The sequence below is a fragment of the Dromiciops gliroides genome, chromosome 1 (genome assembly GCF_019393635.1).
Source record: "Dromiciops gliroides isolate mDroGli1 chromosome 1, mDroGli1.pri, whole genome shotgun sequence".
NCBI lineage: Eukaryota > Metazoa > Chordata > Mammalia > Microbiotheria > Microbiotheriidae > Dromiciops > Dromiciops gliroides.
In genome coordinates, this window is record NC_057861.1 from 309,065,842 (window position 1) to 309,072,310 (window position 6,469).

The 6,469-nt window shown below is 38.8% G+C and overlaps 1 protein-coding gene across 4 annotated transcripts in view; it reads right to left on the bottom strand.

Moving 5' to 3' along the window:
- RAB27B (RAB27B, member RAS oncogene family) overlaps positions 1-4,632 on the bottom strand; it is a 223,370-nt gene extending 218,738 nt beyond the window's left edge. For 2 of the 4 annotated variants that reach the window (XM_043976780.1, XM_043976779.1), the window contains exons 1-2: positions 4,489-4,582; positions 4,303-4,378 (exon numbers count right to left, since the gene is read on the bottom strand). The gene's annotated coding sequence lies outside the window, so the exon portion shown is untranslated. Of the gene's footprint in view, positions 1-4,302; positions 4,379-4,488 lie in introns of all 4 variants that reach the window. The other 2 variants (XM_043976782.1, XM_043976778.1) reach the window with 2 other exon arrangements.
- Between the last annotated feature and the right edge of the window lie 1,837 nt (positions 4,633-6,469).

A 6,469-nucleotide genomic window follows, 5' to 3' on the forward strand; every position in this document is an offset into this window, starting at 1 on the left:
TAAGTTTAAGTTCTGCCTCAAACACTGTGTGACCCTGGGCAAGTCATTTAACCTTAACAAGCCACAGTTTCCTTATTTATAAAATGAAGATAGTATTTACCTCCCATGATGTTTTTATAATGAGATTATACAAAACACTATACATATATACACACATATACAGACATATATAACACATATATACAGTACTTTGTAAACCTTAAAACATTACATACTCACTGTTATTGTTGTTGTTACTATCTTCCCTCTGCATCACTCATTTAGTTGCCAAATTTTGGTCATTCTTCCTCTGCAATAACTTCTGAATTTTCCCTTATTCTATTCCCCCTAATACCGCATGAGTTTAGGTTCGAGTTATTACAGTATCCTCTTAGCCTCCCTGACTTCAGTCATGCCCTTTTCTCATCCATCCATTATACCACTGCCACAGAAATGTATCCAATGCACAAGTCTGACCGTGACCCCATTATGTTGACAGACATACACAAACCACAAACATTTAATGGCTTCCCAATGCTTACCACATAAAATGTAAACTCATTAATTTGCCTGCCTTTACATGCCCTCTATCATCTAGAACTAAATTACCTTTCCAGCCTTACATTATAAATGTTTTTTCAAATATTCTACTTACCAACCTAAAGGGTCATTCACCACTACCCCCACCTCCCAGTCCCTCCCTGCCTTGTCCACCTTCTGAGCCTTTGTGAAGATAGGTAGACAAAATATCACCACAATCAATCCAGACCTGATACTCCATTAGTATGCCAAACCAATCATTCTTGCATTTTACAGCCCCCTGTACTTGATGGTGTCCCTCATACCTTAAAGGGCCCTCTCTCTCCCTGCTGACTATTGAAATCTTTATCTTGCCCATAAGGTTCAACTCAGGTGTTGTCTCTGAAGTTCTCTCTGATCCCTCTAGCTCCATGTGACCTTGCTCTTCTCGAATCTTGCACAACACTTTGGTCCTCTCCTGCATACTTTTCATAAAGTATTTTAGATATGAATGTGTATGTAATTGTAAGTTTGGGACTACAACTTATCATCTTTGAATAACCATTGCTTGCCCAGTAAATGTCATATGAGACACTTGATAGATGTTTGTTGAATTGAATTATTCATTTGACTTGGTACTCAATAATGGAGGTGTAGCATACATGCCCTTTAAGGATATAGTGATAGGGACTGAAACTGTAATTTCATTGGTGTAGGAGCTCCCAGTGAGGTATTTCCTTTACCAAAATAGGTCAGCACCTTCTCTAGTACTTATAGTCTTAGATAGACATTTATTCAGGGTCACACAGCTAGTATATATGAAATAAAGGACTCAGACTCAGGTATTATTGGTTCTGAGGACAATTCTCTGTTCATTATACTATGTTGCCTCTTATTCTGTATATTATTTGCTGTTTTTTAAAAAAATAATTATTCTCTCTAAGTCATCAAGTCTACTGAATCCAAAGAATAAGCCCCAGGGATTGTCTTTAGAAATAGTAAGCTTGTTGATGTTGTTGTTGAGTCATTTTTCAATCATGTCCAACTTTTAATGACCCCATTTGAGGTTTTCTTGGCAAAGATACTGGTGTGTTTTGTCATTTCCTTCTTCAGCTCATTTTATAGCTGAGAAAACTAAGGAAAACAAGTCACACATCTAGTAAGTGCCTGAGGCTGGATTTGAACTCAGGAAGATGAGACTTCTTGGCTCCAGTTCTGACACTTGTGTACTATGGCCCTTATAATAGTTTTATTTGCATTATCATCATCTGTGGAACCTGGAGGGGCCATGTGCCCTGGCTCTGATAGACTAAGCTATCATTCAATTGTTTGTAGTAGAAGGTACAAGCACATACATGTATATAAGCATTGGCATACTCAGAAATTTTTATTCTTTGTGTCACTCAGCATCTACCACAGTGACTGGCACATGGTAGATGCTTAATAAAATGCTTGTTGATTTCTCTATCATCCTAAAGCTGATCCTACCATAACCACTAGCGACTATAGTTATTTTCTTCTCTATGTACATTTTGGCCTTTTAAATATTATCTCACATTAATATACTGATTTAAAGATTTTGAATCAGTTTAATTATTTCATTAAAGCATCATAAGTCTTAGAAAGTAATTCTAATTTACAGATGAGGAAACTGAGGTTCAGAGAGGCCAAGTGACTTGCCCACAGTGACATAGCTAGTTAAGCATCAGAGGTCAAATCTGAATTTAAGTTCAGCAAGCAACGGTTATATGTGTGAACTGTGATAAGGGCTGACAACTCTTATGCTTGGCAAGAATTTTTTAAAAATTACTTATGGTTTGAAGAATCAAACTTTTACCTACAGGACATTAAAGTTCAGTAGAAAGAGGGGCAGCTAGGTGGTGTAGTGGATAAAGTACTGGTCATGGATTGTGGAGGACCTGAATTCAAATCCAGTTTCAGACACTTGACACTTACTAGCTGTGTGACCCTGGGCAAGTCACTTAACCCTCATTGCTCTGTGGGGGTGGGGGGAGGTTCAGTAGAAAGAGAACTAGAGTCAGAAGATGTAGGTTCAAGCCTCAGTTCCACTACTTACTAGACATGTGACCTTGGGCAAGTCAAATCACTTCACTTTCTGCCTAGTCTTCTTGATCTCTAAAATGGAGATAATATGACTTATCCTGTCTACTGTTATGAAGACTCATGAAGGCATTTTATAAATTGCAAATTGCTATGCAAACATTATTGTTATGCCTCCTCTTGGTGTTTTTCCCCCTAAAGACCAAAAGCTTATTTAACCTTATAGACACAAATGGTAGAAAGGGATGGCCAGAAACAATCACAAAATCATCAACTAATCAAACAAAAGTAACAACGACAAGAGTTTGGCATAGTACGGGGTTGCTGAATGGGAAGAAGGTTATAGAAGATGACCTTTAAGTTTCTTTCCAAAGCTAAGATTCTATGATTCTGCAACACTTCTTTACACATTACTCTGTGTAGGGCTTTATAGGTTATAAAGCACTATGTCAGCCATGATTTCATTTTATCCTGAGAAGTAAGAAAGGCAGGTATTATTCTTCCCATTTCTTTTTAATAAATGAGGAAACTGAGGTAAAAAGAGGTTAGATGAGGATCATTTATTTAAGTTCCCACAGGTACAAAGCAGCAGAGTCCAAATTAGAGATCAGGTCTTCTGACTCCTAGTTTAGGACTTTCCCATTTTATTAATTCACAAATGGGTGCTAACCTACTATGCTTAGGTATAAGACATAACATTTGAAATCCCAAATCATAAGATCATAGATTTGGAGCTGGAAGGGACCTCAGATGTCATATAGTCCAACCCCTTGATTTTTTTACAATGGGGAATCTGAAGCCTAGACAAGTGAAGTGATTTGTCCAAGGTTACAAAGGTAGTAAGCTGCAGATCTGGAGTCAAAATAGGAGTGAGAATATATTGACATCTGTATCAAGGTCCTACTGATAGCATCTTCAGGTTATTTATATCAATTTAGGTAAGCAATTTAAAAGAATTTTCAATTATCCTTATAAGGTTTCCCTAAGTCTTTTAGGTTGTTGGATTTTATTTTTGCTACTGTTTTAAAATAGGTAAGCTTCCACATACTACCAATCATTACTACCACTGAACAGTGTGAGGGTACAGACTATGATTTAATTTTTATGACCCTGTTTAAACTACTTTAAATGAAACATGGTGTGTATGCAGGTAGTATACAGTACAAGAGAAAGCAAGCTATGGTTGATTTCATCATTAAGGAGAGCAGGGTATTATTTAATCACCTTGGGCCAATGAAGTAATTACTTTGGTGATAGATAAGAGCGTTTGGGCTGCGGGAATAAAGAAAATGTAAATACCTTCTTACACTGCACCACTGCAAAGATTAGAGAGAGAACAAACAATCCTTGAAGCCTGGAAAACAGAACCCAGAAAGCAAAAGGCAGCCTGGTTCAGCCTGCAGCACTGAGCCAAAAAAATCTCTTTCTCTTTAGAACTGAAGGAAGCAAAAGTCACCGCAAATTCAACTTCCAAGACCACAGGCTACAAGAGGCAACCCCAGCTGCTCTAAAGTGTTAGTTTCAGGCCTGTAATTAGGGTTATTGGGTTTCGTTTTTCTTTCTTTTCTTTTCTATTTTTTTTCCTAACAGAGTCTAAATTCTCTCCCTGTACAGATGAAGGAAAAAAAAAGACAAATGACATGTTGTTAAACCTTTAGCTCTCTCAACGCGAAAGGAGATGTAGCACCAATGTACATAGCCAATTAAAAAATAGCACGACAGAGATCTACGAACTGTACTTACAGCCTCAAATGACTCCCGATTTCGGCAGCTGGGAGATAACTAGCCCATCTCTTTATGACACTGTTGCTTCCATCAGCTGTTGAAACATAAAACAAAATACGGGTACGAACCCCATCAGTGAGAGACCCAGCGTTCCAGAGCATCCGACTGCAGCCAGCACTAAAGGGGAATTTTCAGACTACGAACCTGAGTGCTAAAGAGTAAGTAAATACCTTTCCACAGGCAGTGACAGAGGACAGGCAGATGCTTCAGCCTTTGCCGCCGCCGCCGCCGCCGCCGCTGGTGCCGCTGCTGCTGCTGCTCTGATGTTGCTGATGCTGATGCTGTCACCACCACCGCTGCCGCGGTTCCTCTCTGCCTTGTGTAACAGCGCCCGCAGCTTACTGCCTCGGACTCCTTGCCTAGCCCGCTGCTTCCAGGAGTCTGGGCGGTCCTAGTGCCCTCTTCAGTAAGCAGAATTTACTCTTCCCAGGCTAGCTGATGAATGAATGTTCTATTAGCCATCATGGTCCCCAGGACTTCACTGGTATTCATCATTACTTATTATCATTGCATACTCTGCTCTGGAAGGGGGAGTTAACCGGCAAACAGTCTGCAAGTGTTGGGGATACAGAGGCTTGTTGGCTGCACAAACTTGGTTGCTTATTGGTCGATTACAGTGATCCTTCGATCCTTCAATATGGACAAGTATGAAAAGGAATGGCCAGAAAGAGAGACTTGAGAAGAAATTCAACTCGAATACATCAAATTTATAGCAATCATAGGACCCGTGGATATAGAGATAAATGGAACCTTAGGCTTCATCTAGTCTAACCCCTTATTTTATAGAGAAGTAAATCAAGGCTAGAAAAAGATTAAGAGGATCGTCCAATGTCACGCAGGTGACCAGAGTCACTAGAGGCAGGGTTGGAACTTGAGCCTAATTTCTCTCCCTCCAGATTCAACACTTTTGGTTGTTTTTAGACATTGGAATACAAGGAAAGATAGAAGAAATAAATTGCTGAATTTAGGCAGACTAATAATAATAATAGCTAACATTTAAATAGTGCTTACTATGTGCCAAGCACTGTGCTAAATGCTTTACAGATATTATCTCATTTTACAGCAATCCCCAGAGATAGATGCTATTATTGTTCACGGTTTACACATGAGGAAACTAAGGTAAACAGAGGGTAAGTGAATTACTCAGTATCTCACCACTTGTAAGTGTCTCAGATAGAATTTGAACTGGGCTCTCCCTGACTCCAGGCTCCCTGATCTCATCCACTGCACCATGTAATAATGATCATTACTCATGATAATAACATGCCTAGTTTACATAGCAGTTTACAGTTACAAAATCCCTTTCTTATTTATTCTTTCAACATAAAGATCCTGTAGAGTAGGTCAGGCAGGTATCATTATTTCCATTTTATAGTTGAGGAAAGTGAGACTCAAAGGACTTATGTGATTTATCAAAAATCATATTCCTTGAGACCATATTTTCTGATTTCAATTTTAGTGCAGTTAAGTGACATTACACTGACTCAACATCTTTCCTCATTTTCCATATCATATGTCTAATGTCTCTGTGTTGGAGGCACCTGTCGGTGCAGTGGATAGAGCTCTGGGCTTGGAGTCAGGAAGGTCTGAGTTCAAATTCAGTCTCAGACACTTATTATTCATGTGACCCTGGCCAAGTCACTTAATTTCTTTGCCTCGGTTTACTCAGCTATAAAATGGGATAAAGAATATCCCTAACTCCAAGGTTTCTTAAGAGGATCAAGTAAAATAATATTTGTGAAAAGCTCTTAGTATAGGGACAGGATCATAGTAAGTGCTATATAAATGCTTATTTCCCCAGCCCCTTACCTCTGTTGGGTACTGTGATTGCAATCTTGCCATTGTACCCAGATGGTTCCTGAGGAGAAAGTGAGGCTAGTGACTTTGCACAGTTCTCCCTCACTTAAATCCAATTCAAGGCAAGTCATAAGATTACCTCTTGATGCAATGGTCCTCTTCGAGAAGGAAGGACAAACAACAACAACAAAAGAGATGTGATGAAAAATTGAGAAGCAAACCTGTAAGAATGGATTTAATTCAAAAATCAAATTCAAATCAAAAATCAAAAAATTCAATTCAAAAATCAATCAACCACCCAACAAGTGATTATTAAACATATAAAAAG